Consider the following 19,468-nt stretch of genomic DNA (forward strand, 5'->3'; position numbering starts at 1 on the left):
GTTTAGCAATCAACAGCGGGGCAAAATCAAAAATGATAAAATTTTGAGGTGGAGAATCGAATTCTCCACCTACAACTATGACATCCTGTACCGGTCTGGAAGGCTCAATGAGCCCCCTGATGCCCTATCCCGGGGAGCGTGTGCCAGCACGCAGCTTGACCAGCTATACACCCTCCATGCAGATCTTTGCCACCCGGGGGTTACCCGGCTTTTCCATTTTGTGAAAGCCCGGAACCTGCCTTACTCCCTTGAGGAAATCAGGATGATGACCAGGGACTGCCAAGTCTGCGCTGAGTGCAAACCGCACTTCTACCGTCCTGAAAAGGCGCAATTTATCAAGGCCACCCGCCCTTTTGAGCGACTGAGTGTCGACTTTAAGGGCCCCCTTCCCTCCACCAACCGCAATGTGTACTTTCTTAACATAATTGACGAGTACTCGTGGTTCCCCTTTGCCATCCCCTGCCCCGATACCACTGCCACGTCCGTCATAAAGGCCCTGCACCAGCTCTTCACTCTGTTCGGATATCCCTGCTATATCCACAGTGACAGAGGGTCCTCGTTTATGAATGACGAGCTGCGCCAGTACCTGCTGGCTAGGGGTATTGCTACTAGTAGGACCACGAGCTATAATCCCCGGGGGAATGGACAGGTGGAGAGGGAGAATGCCACAGTGTGGAAGGCCACACTCTTAGCCCTTAGGTCAAAGGGACTGCCGGTCTCTCGCTGGCAGGAGGTTCTCCCCGAGGCGCTCCACTCCATCCGCTCCCTGTCATGCACGTCCACCAATGCCACCCCTCATGAGCGACTCTTTTCTTTTCCCAGGAAGTCTGCCACTGGGACCACCCTCCCGGCTTGGCTGACGTCCCCAGGGCCAGTGCTGCTCTGGAAACATGTGAGGAGCAATAAATACTCCCCGATGGTCGAGAGGGTTCACCTAATTCATGCAAACCACCAATGTGCCTACGTGGTCTTACCTGATGGGTGGGAGGACACGGTCTCCATCCGCGACCTGGCGCCCGCAGGAGCAGCAGACCACTACCCCGAACACTCCACGGTGACTATGAACCCCGTACCCACTGATGTACCCATGAGACACCGCGCACACCAAGCCCTAAACAGACTCCTCACGACACTCCCATACCGGGCACCAGGCACATGCATGAGGGAATACTGATGCCTAACGGGCTGGCACCTCAAGTCAGGCCGGAGCCAGCACAACCACCGTCACCAGTGCAATCACAGCCGGTGCTACATAAATCGCAGTGATGGACTCGACTGCCTGATAGACTTGACCTGTAAATAAACTTGTCAGAAACTTCGCCCCGTGGGGACTCTCTTTTAAAACAAAGGAGGGGTGAATGTGGTAAACTATGTATACCTGTCTGGATATGCCCCCCCACTGACTGCTCCTGTGGCTCCTCCCACAGACCCCTGTATAAAGGCAATTGGGGCACTGCTCCTCCCTCAGTCTCCGAGATGCTGTGCTCCATTTCGCTGTTAATAAAAGCCTATCGTTCGTTCACTTCCCGTCTCCGAGAGTTATTGATGGTGCATCACACAGGCAAGATAGAGAAGGGACAGTCACTGCATGATGTTAACTTGGATTTTCAGAAGGTGCAGCACATGAAGCTGCTTAACAAAATAAGAGTCCACGTTTTTTACAGGAAAGACACTAGCATGGATAGAAGACTGACTGATTGGCAAAAGGCAAACAGTCGGAATAAAGGGGACCTATTCTGCTTTGCTGCCCATGACTAGTGATATTTCACAGGGTTTGGTATTAGGACTACTTCTTTTCACGTAATATGTCAACAATTTGAATGATAGAATGGATGGCTTTGTGGCCAAGTTTACAGGTGACATATAAATATAACTGGAGGGATAAATAGTGTCAAGGAAGCAGGGAGTCTGCAGAAGGAGAATGGGCAAAATACTGGCAGATGGAATATAGTGTTGGTTATTGAATGTTCCTGCACTTTGGTAGAAGGAATAATGGCATGGAATATTTTCTAAATGGAGAAAAAATTCAAAACTCAGAGGTGCAAAGGGACTTGGGAGTCCTCGTGCAGGATTCCCTAAAGGTTAACTTGCACATTGAGTTAGTGGTAAGGAAGGCAAATGCAACGTTAGCATTCGTTTCAAGAGGTCTAGACTACAAGAACAGGGAGGTGATGCTGAGGCTTTATAAGGCACTGGTGAGGCCTCACCTTGAGTATTGTGAACAGTTTTGGACCCCTCATCTAAGAAAAGATGTGCTGGCAGTAGAGAAGGTTCAGAGGAGGTTCACAAGGATGATTCCAGGAAAGAAAGGGTTATCATGTAAGAAATACTTGATAGCTCTGGGTTTGTACTCGCTGGAATTTAGAAGAATGGGAGAGGATGATCTCATTGAAACCTTTCGAATGTTGAAAGGCCTAGACAGAATAGATATGGAAAGGATGGTGGGGAAGTCTAGGATAAGGGGGCACAGCCTCAGGATAGAGGGTAATCCATTTGAAACAGAGATGTGGAGAAATCTCTTCAGCCACAGTATAATGAATTCGTGGAATTAAGGCAGAGTTTGATAGGTTCTTGATTGGACACGGCATCAAAGGTTATGGGGAGAAAGCTGGGGAGTGGGGCTGAGGAGGGGAGGAAAAGATCAGCCATGACTGAATGGTGGAGCAGACTCAATGGACTAAATGGACTAATTCTGCAACTATGTCTTATAGTCTAACTTATGGTTTAATATTCCAGTCAAGATGGCACCTGTGAACAATGCTCCTTTGGTTGAAGTCTTCTGGTTAGATCATGAAAACATGTATTTAGCTTTTTTAACATCTTTAACGTTTGTTTTTTCATCTTGAAGATGACTCTGGAACTTTTGGAGCCTGTAATTTGCAGTTTGGAGATTGTTTGGGTGTTCCAGCGCTCTACAGTCTCCGAGAGGATTCTGGGAGGCAGAGGCATCATGAGTGAATTTCATGGCAAGAAGACTGTGGGCTGATCTTCTTCACTGATCATCAATTAAAGCCATGAGGGAGATTGAAACATTCAGGCAAATACAGAAGGTGAGCACTGGCTGCCTGCCTGTTGATCACTGGTGGGATCACTCTGTTACTGGAGAGGGGAGAATGCCTTCTGATCACTGGGGGATCGCTCTGTTACTGGAGAGGGGAGACTGCCTTCTGATCGCTGGTGGGATCGCTCTGTTACTGGAGAGGGGAGACTGTTGTTTGATCACTGGTGGGATCACTCTGTTACTGGAGAGGGGAGACTGCCTGTTGATCGCTGGTGGGATCGCTCTGTTACTGGAGAGGGGAGACTGTTGTTTGATCACTGGTGGGATCACTCTGTTACTGGAGAGGGGAGACTGCCTGTTGATCGCTGGTGGGATCGCTCTGTTACTGGAGAGGGGAGACAGCCTGTTGATCACTGGTGGGATCGCTCTGTTACTGGAGAGGGGAGACTGTTGTTTGATCACTGGTGGGATCACTCTGTTACTGGAGAGGGGAGACTGCCTGTTGATCGCTGGTGGGATCGCTCTGTTACTGGAGAGGGGAGACTGTTGTTTGATCACTGGTGGGATCACTCTGTTACTGGAGAGGGGAGACTGCCTGTTGATCGCTGGTGGGATCGCTCTGTTACTGGAGAGGGGAGACTGTTGTTTGATCACTGGTGGGATCACTCTGTTACTGGAGAGGGGAGACTGTCTGTTGATTGCTGGTGGGATCGCTCTGTTACTGGAGAGGGGAGACAGCCTGTTGATCACAGGTGGATCACTCTGTTACTGGAGACAGGAGACTGTTGTTTGATCACTGGTGGATCACTCTGTTACTGGAGAGGGGAGACAGCCTGTTGATCACTGGTGGATCACTCTGTTACTGGAGAGAGGAGACTGTTGTTTGATCACTGGTGGGATCACTCTGTTACTGGAGAGAGGAGACTATTGTTTGATCACTGGTGGGATCACTCTGTTACTGGAGAGGGGAGACTGCCTGTTGATCGCTGGTGGGATCGCTCTGTTACTGGAGAGAGGAGACTGTTGTTTGATCACTGGTGGGATCACTCTGATACTGGAGAGGGGAGACTGCCTGTTGATCGCTGGTGGGATCGCTCTGTTACTGGAGAGAGGAGAATGTTGTTTGATCACTGGTGGGATCACTCTGATACTGGAGAGGGGAGACTGCCTGTTGATCGCTGGTGGGATCGCTCTGTTACTGGAGAGGGGAGACAGCCAGTTGATCACTGGTGGATCACTCTGTTACAGGAGAGAGGAGACTGTTGTTTGATCACTGGTGGATCACTCTGTTACTGGAGAGGGGAGACAGCCTGTTGATCACTGGTGGATCACTCTGTTACTGGAGAGAGGAGACTGTTGTTTGATCACTGGTGGGATCACACTTTTACTGGAGAGGGGAGACTGCCTGTTGATCGCTGGTGGGATCGCTCTGTTACTGGAGAGAGGAGACTGTTGTTTGATCACTGGTGGGATCGCTCTGTTACTGCAGAGAGGAGACTGTTGTTTAATCACTGGTGGGATCACTCTGATACTGGAGAGGGGAGACTGCCTGTTGATCGCTGGTGGGATCGCTCTGTTACTGGAGAGGGGAGACAGCCTGTTGATCACTGGTGGATCACTCTGTTACTGGAGACAGGAGACTGTTGTTTGATCACTGGTGGATCACTCTGTTACTGGAGAGGGGAGACTGCCTGTTGATCACTGGTGGATCACTCTGTTACTGGAGAGAGGAGACTGTTGTTTGATCACTGGTGGGATCACTCTGTTACTGGAGAGAGGAGACTGTTGTTTGATCACTGGTGGGATCACTCTGTTACTGGAGAGGGGAGACTGCCTGTTGATCGCTGGTGGGATCGCTCTGTTACTGGAGAGAGGAGACTGTTGTTTGATCACTGGTGGGATCACTCTGATACTGGAGAGAGGAGACTGCCTGTTGATTGCTGGTGGGATCGCTCTGTTACTGGAGAGGGGAGACAGCCTGTTGATCACTGGTGGATCACTCTGTTACAGGAGAGAGGAGACTGTTGTTTGATCACTGGTGGGATCACTCTGTTACTGGAGAGAGGAGACTGTTGTTTGATCACTGGTGGGATCACTCTGTTACTGGAGAGGGGAGACTGCCTGTAGATCGCTGGTGGGAACACTGTTACTGGAGAGAGGAGACTGTTGTTTGATCACTGGTGGGATCACTCTGATACTGGAGAGCGGAGACTGCCTATTGATCGCTGGTGGGATCGCTCTGTTACTGGAGAGAGGAGACTGTTGTTTGATCACTGGTGGGATCGCTCTGTTACTGGAGAGAGGAGACTGTTGTTTAATCACTGGTGGATCACTATGTTACTGGAGAGGGGAGACAGCCTGTTGATCACTGGTGGATCACTCTGTTACTGGAGAGAGGAGACTGTTGTTTGATCACTGGTGGGATCACTCTGATACTGGAGAGGGGAGACTGCCTGTTGATCGCTGGTGGGATCGCTCTGTTACTGGAGAGGGGAGACAGCCTGTTGATCACTGGTGGATCACTCTGTTACAGGAGAGAGGAGACTGTTGTTTGATCACTGGTGGATCACTCTGTTACTGGAGAGAGGAGACTGTTGTTTAATCACTGGTGGGATCACTCTGATACTGGAGAGGGGAGACTGCCTGTTGATCGCTGGTGGGATCGCTCTGTTACTGGAGAGGGGAGACAGCCTGTTGATCACTGGTGGATCACTCTGTTACTGGAGACAGGAGACTGTTGTTTGATCACTGGTGGATCACTCTGTTACTGGAGAGGGGAGACTGCCTGTTGATCACTGGTGGATCACTCTGTTACTGGAGAGAGGAGACTGTTGTTTGATCACTGGTGGGATCACTCTGTTACTGGAGAGAGGAGACTGTTGTTTGATCACTGGTGGGATCACTCTGTTACTGGAGAGGGGAGACTGCCTGTTGATCGCTGGTGGGATCGCTCTGTTACTGGAGAGAGGAGACTGTTGTTTGATCACTGGTGGGATCACTCTGATACTGGAGAGAGGAGACTGCCTGTTGATTGCTGGTGGGATCGCTCTGTTACTGGAGAGGGGAGACAGCCTGTTGATCACTGGTGGATCACTCTGTTACAGGAGAGAGGAGACTGTTGTTTGATCACTGGTGGGATCACTCTGTTACTGGAGAGAGGAGACTGTTGTTTGATCACTGGTGGGATCACTCTGTTACTGGAGAGGGGAGACTGCCTGTAGATCGCTGGTGGGAACACTGTTACTGGAGAGAGGAGACTGTTGTTTGATCACTGGTGGGATCACTCTGTTACTGGAGAGCGGAGACTGCCTGTTGATCACTGGTGGGATCGCTCTGTTACTGGAGAGAGGAGACTGTTGTTTGATCACTGGTGGGATCGCTCTGTTACTGGAGAGAGGAGACTGTTGTTTAATCACTGGTGGATCACTATGTTACTGGAGAGGGGAGACAGCCTGTTGATCACTGGTGGATCACTCTGTTACAGGAGAGAGGAGACTGTTGTTTGATCACTGGTGGATCACTCTGTTACTGGAGAGGGGAGACAGCCTGTTGATCACTGGTGGATCACTCTGTTACTGGAGAGAGGAGACTGTTGTTTGATCACTGGTGGGATCACTCTGTTACTGGAGAGAGGAGACTGTTGTTTGATCACTGGTGGGATCACTCTGTTACTGGAGAGAGGAGACTGTTGTTTGATCACTGGTGGGATCACTCTGTTACTGGAGAGGGAAGACTGCCTGTTGATCGCTGCTGGGATCGCTCTGTTACTGGAGAGAGGAGACTGTTGTTTGATCACTGGTGGGATCACTCTGATACTGGAGAGGGGAGACTGCCTGTTGATCGCTGGTGGGATCGCTCTGTTACTGGAGAGAGGAGACTGTTGTTTGATCACTGGTGGGATCGCTCTGTTACTGGAGAGAGGAGACTGTTGTTTAATCACTGGTGGATCACTCTGTTACTGGAGAGGGGAGACTGTTGTTTGATCACTGGTGGGATCGCTCTGTTACTGGAGAGAGGAGACTGTTGTTTAATCACTGGTGGATCACTATGTTACTGGAGAGGGGAGACAGCCTGTTGATCACTGGTGGATCACTCTGTTACTGGAGAGAGGAGACTGTTGTTTGATCACTGGTGGGATCACTCTGATACTGGAGAGGGGAGACTGCCTATTGATCGCTGGTGGGATCGCTCTGTTACTGGAGAGGGGAGACAGCCTGTTGATCACTGGTGGATCACTCTGTTACTGGAGACAGGAGACTGTTGTTTGATCACTGGTGGATCACTCTGTTACTGGAGAGGGGAGACTGCCTGTTGATCACTGGTGGATCACTCTGTTACTGGAGAGAGGAGACTGTTGTTTGATCACTGGTGGGATCACTCTGTTACTGGAGAGAGGAGACTGTTGTTTGATCACTGGTGGGATCACTCTGTTACTGGAGAGGGGAGACTGCCTGTTGATCGCTGGTGGGATCGCTCTGTTACTGGAGAGAGGAGACTGTTGTTTGATCACTGGTGGGATCACTCTGATACTGGAGAGAGGAGACTGCCTGTTGATTGCTGGTGGGATCGCTCTGTTACTGGAGAGGGGAGACAGCCTGTTGATCACTGGTGGATCACTCTGTTACAGGAGAGAGGAGACTGTTGTTTGATCACTGGTGGGATCACTCTGTTACTGGAGAGAGGAGACTGTTGTTTGATCACTGGTGGGATCACTCTGTTACTGGAGAGGGGAGACTGCCTGTAGATCGCTGGTGGGAACACTGTTACTGGAGAGAGGAGACTGTTGTTTGATCACTGGTGGGATCACTCTGATACTGGAGAGCGGAGACTGCCTGTTGATCACTGGTGGGATCGCTCTGTTACTGGAGAGAGGAGACTGTTGTTTGATCACTGGTGGGATCGCTCTGTTACTGGAGAGAGGAGACTGTTGTTTAATCACTGGTGGATCACTATGTTACTGGAGAGGGGAGACAGCCTGTTGATCACTGGTGGATCACTCTGTTACAGGAGAGAGGAGACTGTTGTTTGATCACTGGTGGATCACTCTGTTACTGGAGAGGGGAGACAGCCTGTTGATCACTGGTGGATCACTCTGTTACTGGAGAGAGGAGACTGTTGTTTGATCACTGGTGGGATCACTCTGTTACTGGAGAGAAGAGACTGTTGTTTGATCACTGGTGGGATCACTCTGTTACTGGAGAGGGAAGACTGCCTGTTGATCGCTGCTGGGATCGCTCTGTTACTGGAGAGAGGAGACTGTTGTTTGATCACTGGTGGGATCACTCTGATACTGGAGAGGGGAGACTGCCTGTTGATCGCTGGTGGGATCGCTCTGTTACTGGAGAGAGGAGACTGTTGTTTGATCACTGGTGGGATCGCTCTGTTACTGGAGAGAGGAGACTGTTGTTTAATCACTGGTGGATCACTCTGTTACTGGAGAGGGGAGACTGTTGTTTGATCACTGGTGGGATCGCTCTGTTACTGGAGAGAGGAGACTGTTGTTTAATCACTGGTGGATCACTATGTTACTGGAGAGGGGAGACAGCCTGTTGATCACTGGTGGATCACTCTGTTACTGGAGAGAGGAGACTGTTGTTTGATCACTGGTGGGATCACTCTGATACTGGAGAGGGGAGACTGCCTATTGATCGCTGGTGGGATCGCTCTGTTACTGGAGAGGGGAGACAGCCTGTTGATCACTGGTGGATCACTCTGTTACAGGAGAGAGGAGACTGTTGTTTGATCACTGGTGGATCACTCTGTTACTGGAGAGGGGAGACAGCCTGTTGATCACTGGTGGATCACTCTGTTACTGGAGAGAGGAGACTGTTGTTTGATCACTGGTGGGATCACTCTGTTACTGGAGAGAGGAGACTGTTGTTTGATCACTGGTGGGATCACTCTGTTACTGGAGAGGGGAGACTGCCTGTTGATCGCTGGTGGGATCGCTCTGTTACTGGAGAGAGGAGACTGTTGTTTGATCACTGGTGGGATCACTCTGATACTGGAGAGGGGAGACTGCCTGTTGATCGCTGGTGGGATCGCTCTGTTACTGGAGAGAGGAGACTGTTGTTTGATCACTGGTGGGATCGCTCTGTTACTGGAGAGAGGAGACTGTTGTTTAATCACTGGTGGATCACTCTGTTACTGGAGAGGGGAGACAGCCTGTTGATCACTGGTAGGATCACTCTGTTACTGGAGAGAGGAGACTGTTGTTTGATCACTGGTGGATCACTCTGTTACTGGAGAGAGGAGCCTGTTGTTTGATCACTGGTGGATCACTCTGTTACTGGAGAGAGGAGACTGTTGTTTGATCACTGGTGGGATCACTCTGATACTGGAGAGGGGAGACTGCCTGTTGATCGCTGGTGGGATCGCTCTGTTACTGGAGAGAGGAGACTGTTGTTTGATCACTGGTGGGATCGCTCTGTTACTGGAGAGAGGAGACTGTTGTTTAATCACTGGTGGATCACTCTGTTACTGGAGAGGGGAGACAGCCTGTTGATCACTGGTGGATCACTCTGTTACTGGAGAGAGGAGACTGTTGTTTGATCACTGATGGGATCACTCTGTTACTGGAGAGGGGAGACTGCCTGTTGATCGCTGGTGGATCACTCTGTTACAGGAGAGAGGAGACTGTTGTTTGATCACTGGTGGATCACTCTGTTACTGGAGAGGGGAGACTGCCTTCTGATCACTGGGGGATCGCTCTGTTACTGGAGAGGGGAGACTGCCTTCTGATCGCTGGTGGGATCGCTCTGTTACTGGAGAGGGGAGACTGTTGTTTGATCACTGGTGGGATCACTCTGTTACTGGAGAGGGGAGACTGCCTGTTGATCGCTGGTGGGATCGCTCTGTTACTGGAGAGGGGAGACTGTTGTTTGATCACTGGTGGGATCACTCTGTTACTGGAGAGGGGAGACTGCCTGTTGATCGCTGGTGGGATCGCTCTGTTACTGGAGAGGGGAGACAGCCTGTTGATCACTGGTGGGATCGCTCTGTTACTGGAGAGGGGAGACTGTTGTTTGATCACTGGTGGGATCACTCTGTTACTGGAGAGGGGAGACTGCCTGTTGATCGCTGGTGGGATCGCTCTGTTACTGGAGAGGGGAGACTGTTGTTTGATCACTGGTGGGATCACTCTGTTACTGGAGAGGGGAGACTGCCTGTTGATCGCTGGTGGATCACTCTGTTACAGGAGACAGGAGACTGTTGTTTGATCACTGGTGGATCACTCTGTTACTGGAGAGGGGAGACTGCCTGTTGATCACTGGTGGATCACTCTGTTACTGGAGAGAGGAGACTGTTGTTTGATCACTGGTGGGATCACTCTGTTACTGGAGAGAGGAGACTGTTGTTTGATCACTGGTGGGATCACTCTGTTACTGGAGAGGGGAGACTGCCTGTTGATCGCTGGTGGGATCGCTCTGTTACTGGAGAGAGGAGACTGTTGTTTGATCACTGGTGGGATCACTCTGATACTGGAGAGAGGAGACTGCCTGTTGATTGCTGGTGGGATCGCTCTGTTACTGGAGAGGGGAGACAGCCTGTTGATCACTGGTGGATCACTCTGTTACAGGAGAGAGGAGACTGTTGTTTGATCACTGGTGGGATCACTCTGTTACTGGAGAGAGGAGACTGTTGTTTGATCACTGGTGGGATCACTCTGTTACTGGAGAGGGGAGACTGCCTGTAGATCGCTGGTGGGAACACTGTTACTGGAGAGAGGAGACTGTTGTTTGATCACTGGTGGGATCACTCTGATACTGGAGAGCGGAGACTGCCTGTTGATCACTGGTGGGATCGCTCTGTTACTGGAGAGAGGAGACTGTTGTTTGATCACTGGTGGGATCGCTCTGTTACTGGAGAGAGGAGACTGTTGTTTAATCACTGGTGGATCACTATGTTACTGGAGAGGGGAGACAGCCTGTTGATCACTGGTGGATCACTCTGTTACAGGAGAGAGGAGACTGTTGTTTGATCACTGGTGGATCACTCTGTTACTGGAGAGGGGAGACAGCCTGTTGATCACTGGTGGATCACTCTGTTACTGGAGAGAGGAGACTGTTGTTTGATCACTGGTGGGATCACTCTGTTACTGGAGAGAGGAGACTGTTGTTTGATCACTGGTGGGATCACTCTGTTACTGGAGAGGGAAGACTGCCTGTTGATCGCTGCTGGGATCGCTCTGTTACTGGAGAGAGGAGACTGTTGTTTGATCACTGGTGGGATCACTCTGATACTGGAGAGGGGAGACTGCCTGTTGATCGCTGGTGGGATCGCTCTGTTACTGGAGAGAGGAGACTGTTGTTTGATCACTGGTGGGATCGCTCTGTTACTGGAGAGAGGAGACTGTTGTTTAATCACTGGTGGATCACTCTGTTACTGGAGAGGGGAGACTGTTGTTTGATCACTGGTGGGATCGCTCTGTTACTGGAGAGAGGAGACTGTTGTTTAATCACTGGTGGATCACTATGTTACTGGAGAGGGGAGACAGCCTGTTGATCACTGGTGGATCACTCTGTTACTGGAGAGAGGAGACTGTTGTTTGATCACTGGTGGGATCACTCTGATACTGGAGAGGGGAGACTGCCTATTGATCGCTGGTGGGATCGCTCTGTTACTGGAGAGGGGAGACAGCCTGTTGATCACTGGTGGATCACTCTGTTACTGGAGACAGGAGACTGTTGTTTGATCACTGGTGGATCACTCTGTTACTGGAGAGGGGAGACTGCCTGTTGATCACTGGTGGATCACTCTGTTACTGGAGAGAGGAGACTGTTGTTTGATCACTGGTGGGATCACTCTGTTACTGGAGAGAGGAGACTGTTGTTTGATCACTGGTGGGATCACTCTGTTACTGGAGAGGGGAGACTGCCTGTTGATCGCTGGTGGGATCGCTCTGTTACTGGAGAGAGGAGACTGTTGTTTGATCACTGGTGGGATCACTCTGATACTGGAGAGAGGAGACTGCCTGTTGATTGCTGGTGGGATCGCTCTGTTACTGGAGAGGGGAGACAGCCTGTTGATCACTGGTGGATCACTCTGTTACAGGAGAGAGGAGACTGTTGTTTGATCACTGGTGGGATCACTCTGTTACTGGAGAGAGGAGACTGTTGTTTGATCACTGGTGGGATCACTCTGTTACTGGAGAGGGGAGACTGCCTGTAGATCGCTGGTGGGAACACTGTTACTGGAGAGAGGAGACTGTTGTTTGATCACTGGTGGGATCACTCTGATACTGGAGAGCGGAGACTGCCTGTTGATCACTGGTGGGATCGCTCTGTTACTGGAGAGAGGAGACTGTTGTTTGATCACTGGTGGGATCGCTCTGTTACTGGAGAGAGGAGACTGTTGTTTAATCACTGGTGGATCACTATGTTACTGGAGAGGGGAGACAGCCTGTTGATCACTGGTGGATCACTCTGTTACAGGAGAGAGGAGACTGTTGTTTGATCACTGGTGGATCACTCTGTTACTGGAGAGGGGAGACAGCCTGTTGATCACTGGTGGATCACTCTGTTACTGGAGAGAGGAGACTGTTGTTTGATCACTGGTGGGATCACTCTGTTACTGGAGAGAGGAGACTGTTGTTTGATCACTGGTGGGATCACTCTGTTACTGGAGAGGGAAGACTGCCTGTTGATCGCTGCTGGGATCGCTCTGTTACTGGAGAGAGGAGACTGTTGTTTGATCACTGGTGGGATCACTCTGATACTGGAGAGGGGAGACTGCCTGTTGATCGCTGGTGGGATCGCTCTGTTACTGGAGAGAGGAGACTGTTGTTTGATCACTGGTGGGATCGCTCTGTTACTGGAGAGAGGAGACTGTTGTTTAATCACTGGTGGATCACTCTGTTACTGGAGAGGGGAGACTGTTGTTTGATCACTGGTGGGATCGCTCTGTTACTGGAGAGAGGAGACTGGTGTTTAATCACTGGTGGATCACTATGTTACTGGAGAGGGGAGACAGCCTGTTGATCACTGGTGGATCACTCTGTTACTGGAGAGAGGAGACTGTTGTTTGATCACTGGTGGGATCACTCTGATACTGGAGAGGGGAGACTGCCTATTGATCGCTGGTGGGATCGCTCTGTTACTGGAGAGGGGAGACAGCCTGTTGATCACTGGTGGATCACTCTGTTACAGGAGAGAGGAGACTGTTGTTTGATCACTGGTGGATCACTCTGTTACTGGAGAGGGGAGACAGCCTGTTGATCACTGGTGGATCACTCTGTTACTGGAGAGAGGAGACTGTTGTTTGATCACTGGTGGGATCACTCTGTTACTGGAGAGAGGAGACTGTTGTTTGATCACTGGTGGGATCACTCTGTTACTGGAGAGGGGAGACTGCCTGTTGATCGCTGGTGGGATCGCTCTGTTACTGGAGAGAGGAGACTGTTGTTTGATCACTGGTGGGATCACTCTGATACTGGAGAGGGGAGACTGCCTGTTGATCGCTGGTGGGATCGCTCTGTTACTGGAGAGAGGAGACTGTTGTTTGATCACTGGTGGGATCGCTCTGTTACTGGAGAGAGGAGACTGTTGTTTAATCACTGGTGGATCACTCTGTTACTGGAGAGGGGAGACAGCCTGTTGATCACTGGTAGGATCACTCTGTTACTGGAGAGAGGAGACTGTTGTTTGATCACTGGTGGATCACTCTGTTACTGGAGAGAGGAGCCTGTTGTTTGATCACTGGTGGATCACTCTGTTACTGGAGAGAGGAGACTGTTGTTTGATCACTGGTGGGATCACTCTGATACTGGAGAGGGGAGACTGCCTGTTGATCGCTGGTGGGATCGCTCTGTTACTGGAGAGAGGAGACTGTTGTTTGATCACTGGTGGGATCGCTCTGTTACTGGAGAGAGGAGACTGTTGTTTAATCACTGGTGGATCACTCTGTTACTGGAGAGGGGAGACAGCCTGTTGATCACTGGTGGATCACTCTGTTACTGGAGAGAGGAGACTGTTGTTTGATCACTGATGGGATCACTCTGTTACTGGAGAGGGGAGACTGCCTGTTGATCGCTGGTGGATCACTCTGTTACAGGAGAGAGGAGACTGTTGTTTGATCACTGGTGGATCACTCTGTTACTGGAGAGGGGAGACTGCCTTCTGATCACTGGGGGATCGCTCTGTTACTGGAGAGGGGAGACTGCCTTCTGATCGCTGGTGGGATCGCTCTGTTACTGGAGAGGGGAGACTGTTGTTTGATCACTGGTGGGATCACTCTGTTACTGGAGAGGGGAGACTGCCTGTTGATCGCTGGTGGGATCGCTCTGTTACTGGAGAGGGGAGACTGTTGTTTGATCACTGGTGGGATCACTCTGTTACTGGAGAGGGGAGACTGCCTGTTGATCGCTGGTGGGATCGCTCTGTTACTGGAGAGGGGAGACAGCCTGTTGATCACTGGTGGGATCGCTCTGTTACTGGAGAGGGGAGACTGTTGTTTGATCACTGGTGGGATCACTCTGTTACTGGAGAGGGGAGACTGCCTGTTGATCGCTGGTGGGATCGCTCTGTTACTGGAGAGGGGAGACTGTTGTTTGATCACTGGTGGGATCACTCTGTTACTGGAGAGGGGAGACTGTCTGTTGATTGCTGGTGGGATCGCTCTGTTACTGGAGAGGGGAGACAGCCTGTTGATCACTGGTGGATCACTCTGTTACTGGAGACAGGAGACTGTTGTTTGATCACTGGTGGATCACTCTGTTACTGGAGAGGGGAGACAGCCTGTTGATCACTGGTGGATCACTCTGTTACTGGAGAGAGGAGACTGTTGTTTGATCACTGGTGGGATCACTCTGATACTGGAGAGGGGAGACTGCCTATTGATCGCTGGTGGGATCGCTCTGTTACTGGAGAGGGGAGACAGCCTGTTGATCACTGGTGGATCACTCTGTTACAGGAGAGAGGAGACTGTTGTTTGATCACTGGTGGATCACTCTGTTACTGGAGAGGGGAGACAGCCTGTTGATCACTGGTGGATCACTCTGTTACTGGAGAGAGGAGACTGTTGTTTGATCACTGGTGGATCACTCTGTTACTGGAGAGGGGAGACAGCCTGTTGATCACTGGTGGGATCACTCTGTTACTGGAGAGGGGAGACTGCCTGTTGATCGCTGGTGGGATCGCTCTGTTACTGGAGAGAGGAGACTGTTGTTTGATCACTGGTGGGATCACTCTGATACTGGAGAGGGGAGACTGCCTGTTGATCGCTGGTGGGATCGCTCTGTTACTGGAGAGGGGAGACAGCCTGTTGATCACTGGTGGATCACTCTGTTACTGGAGAGAGGAGACTGTTGTTTGATCACTGGTGGGATCGCTCTGTTACTGGAGAGAGGAGACTGTTGTTTAATCACTGGTGGATCACTCTGTTACTGGAGAGGGGAGACAGCCTGTTGATCACTGGTGGATCACTCTGTTACTGGAGAGAGGAGACTGTTGTTTGATCACTGGTAGGATCACTCTGTTACTGGAGAGAGGAGACTGTTGTTTGATCACTGGTGGATCACTCTGTTACTGGAGAGAGGAGCCTGTTGTTTGATCACTGGTGGATAACTCTGTTACTGGAGAGAGGAGACTGTTGTTTGATCACTGGTGGGATCACTCTGATACTGGAGAGGGGAGACTGCCTGTTGATCGCTGGTGGGATCGCTCTGTTACTGGAGAGAGGAGACTGTTGTTTGATCACTGGTGGGATCGCTCTGTTACTGGAGAGAGGAGACTGTTGTTTAATCACTGGTGGATCACTCTGTTACTGGAGAGGGGAGACAGCCTGTTGATCACTGGTGGATCACTCTGTTACTGGAGAGAGGAGACTGTTGTTTGATCACTGATGGGATCACTCTGTTACTGGAGAGGGGAGACTGCCTGTTGATCGCTGGTGGATCACTCTGTTACAGGAGAGAGGAGACTGTTGTTTGATCACTGGTGGATCACTCTGTTACTGGAGAGGGGAGACTGCCTTCTGATCACTGGGGGATCGCTCTGTTACTGGAGAGGGGAGACTGCCTTCTGATCGCTGGTGGGATCGCTCTGTTACTGGAGAGGGGAGACTGTTGTTTGATCACTGGTGGGATCACTCTGTTACTGGAGAGGGGAGACTGCCTGTTGATCGCTGGTGGGATCGCTCTGTTACTGGAGAGGGGAGACTGTTGTTTGATCACTGGTGGGATCACTCTGTTACTGGAGAGGGGAGACTGCCTGTTGATCGCTGGTGGGATCGCTCTGTTACTGGAGAGGGGAGACAGCCTGTTGATCACTGGTGGGATCGCTCTGTTACTGGAGAGGGGAGACTGTTGTTTGATCACTGGTGGGATCACTCTGTTACTGGAGAGGGGAGACTGTCTGTTGATCGCTGGTGGGATCGCTCTGTTACTGGAGAGGGGAGACTGTTGTTTGATCACTGGTGGGATCACTCTGTTACTGGAGAGGGGAGACTGTCTGTTGATTGCTGGTGGGATCGCTCTGTTACTGGAGAGGGGAGACAGCCTGTTGATCACTGGTGGATCACTCTGTTACTGGAGACAGGAGACTGTTGTTTGATCACTGGTGGATCACTCTGTTACTGGAGAGGGGAGACAGCCTGTTGATCACTGGTGGATCACTCTGTTACTGGAGAGAGGAGACTGTTGTTTGATCACTGGTGGGATCACTCTGATACTGGAGAGGGGAGACTGCCTATTGATCGCTGGTGGGATCGCTCTGTTACTGGAGAGGGGAGACAGCCTGTTGATCACTGGTGGATCACTCTGTTACAGGAGAGAGGAGACTGTTGTTTGATCACTGGTGGATCACTCTGTTACTGGAGAGGGGAGACAGCCTGTTGATCACTGGTGGATCACTCTGTTACTGGAGAGAGGAGACTGTTGTTTGATCAATGGTGGATCACTCTGTTACTGGAGAGGGGAGACAGCCTGTTGATCACTGGTGGGATCACTCTGTTACTGGAGAGGGGAGACTGCCTGTTGATCGCTGGTGGGATCGCTCTGTTACTGGAGAGAGGAGACTGTTGTTTGATCACTGGTGGGATCACTCTGATACTGGAGAGGGGAGACTGCCTGTTGATCGCTGGTGGGATCGCTCTGTTACTGGAGAGAGGAGACTGTTGTTTGATCACTGGTGGGATCGCTCTGTTACTGGAGAGAGGAGACTGTTGTTTAATCACTGGTGGATCACTCTGTTACTGGAGAGGGGAGACAGCCTGTTGATCACTGGTGGATCACTCTGTTACTGGAGAGAGGAGACTGTTGTTTGATCACTGGTAGGATCACTCTGTTACTGGAGAGAGGAGACTGTTGTTTGATCACTGGTGGATCACTCTGTTACTGGAGAGAGGAGCCTGTTGTTTGATCACTGGTGGATCACTCTGTTACTGGAGAGAGGAGACTGTTGTTTGATCACTGGTGGGATCACTCTGATACTGGAGAGGGGAGACTGCCTGTTGATCGCTGGTGGGATCGCTCTGTTACTGGAGAGAGGAGACTGTTGTTTGATCACTGGTGGGATCGCTCTGTTACTGGAGAGAGGAGACTGTTGTTTAATCACTGGTGGATCACTCTGTTACTGGAGAGGGGAGACAGCCTGTTGATCACTGGTGGATCACTCTGTTACTGGAGAGAGGAGACTGTTGTTTGATCACTGATGGGATCACTCTGTTACTGGAGAGGGGAGACTGCCTGTTGATCGCTGGTGGATCACTCTGTTACAGGAGAGAGGAGACTGTTGTTTGATCACTGGTGGATCACTCTGTTACTGGAGAGGGGAGACTGCCTGTTGATCGCTGGTGGGATCGCTCTGTTACTGGAGAGGGGAGACTGTTGTTTGATCACTGGTGGGATCACTCTGTTACTGGAGAGGGGAGACTGCCTGTTGATCGCTGGTGGGATCGCTCTGTTACTGGAGAGGGGAGACAGCCTGTTGATCACTGGTGGGATCGCTCTGTTACTGGAGAGGGGAGACTGTTGTTTGATCACTGGTGGGATCACTCTGTTACTGGAGAGGGGAGACTGCCTGTTGATCGCTGGTGGGATCGCTCTGTTACTGGAGAGGGGAGACTGTTGTTTGATCACTGGTGGGATCACTCTGTTACTGGAGAGGGGAGACTGTCTGTTGATTGCTGGTGGGATCGCTCTGTTACTGGAGAGGGGAGACAGCCTGTTGATCACTGGTGGATCACTCTGTTACTGGAGACAGGAGACTGTTGTTTGATCACTGGTGGATCACTCTGTTACTGGAGAGGGGAGACAGCCTGTTGATCACTGGTGGATCACTCTGTTACTGGAGAGAGGAGACTGTTGTTTGATCACTGGTGGGATCACTCTGATACTGGAGAGGGGAGACTGCCTATTGATCGCTGGTGGGATCGCTCTGTTACTGGAGAGGGGAGACAGCCTGTTGATCACTGGTGGATCACTCTGTTACAGGAGAGAGGAGACTGTTGTTTGATCACTGGTGGATCACTCTGTTACTGGAGAGGGGAGACAGCCTGTTGATCACTGGTGGATCACTCTGTTACTGGAGAGAGGAGACTGTTGTTTGATCACTGGTGGATCACTCTGTTACTGGAGAGGGGAGACAGCCTGTTGATCACTGGTGGGATCACTCTGTTACTGGAGAGGGGAGACTGCCTGTTGATCGCTGGTGGGATCGCTCTGTTACTGGAGAGAGGAGACTGTTGTTTGATCACTGGTGGGATCACACTGATACTGGAGAGGGGAGACTGCCTGTTGATCGCTGGTGGGATCGCTCTGTTACTGGAGAGAGGAGACTGTTGTTTGATCACTGGTGGGATCGCTCTGTTACTGGAGAGAGGAGACTGTTGTTTAATCACTGGTGGATCACTCTGTTACTGGAGAGGGGAGACAGCCTGTTGATCACTGGTGGATCACTCTGTTACTGGAGAGAGGAGACTGTTGTTTGATCACTGGTAGGATCACTCTGTTACTGGAGAGAGGAGACTGTTGTTTGATCACTGGTGGATCACTCTGTTACTGGAGAGAGGAGCCTGTTGTTTGATCACTGGTGGATCACTCTGTTACTGGAGAGAGGAGACTGTTGTTTGATCACTGGTGGGATCACTCTGATACTGGAGAGGGGAGACTGCCTGTTGATCGCTGGTGGGATCGCTCTGTTACTGGAGAGAGGAGACTGTTGTTTGATCACTGGTGGGATCGCTCTGTTACTGGAGAGAGGAGACTGTTGTTTAATCACTGGTGGATCACTCTGTTACTGGAGAGGGGAGACAGCCTGTTGATCACTGGTGGATCACTCTGTTACTGGAGAGAGGAGACTGTTGTTTGATCACTGATGGGATCACTCTGTTACTGGAGAGGGGAGACTGCCTGTTGATCGCTGGTGGATCACTCTGTTACAGGAGAGAGGAGACTGTTGTTTGATCACTGGTGGATCACTCTGTTACTGGAGAGGGGAGACTGCCTTCTGATCACTGGGGGATCGCTCT

Source organism: Hemitrygon akajei, chromosome 3, assembly GCF_048418815.1.
Source record: "Hemitrygon akajei chromosome 3, sHemAka1.3, whole genome shotgun sequence".
Lineage (NCBI taxonomy): Eukaryota > Metazoa > Chordata > Chondrichthyes > Myliobatiformes > Dasyatidae > Hemitrygon > Hemitrygon akajei.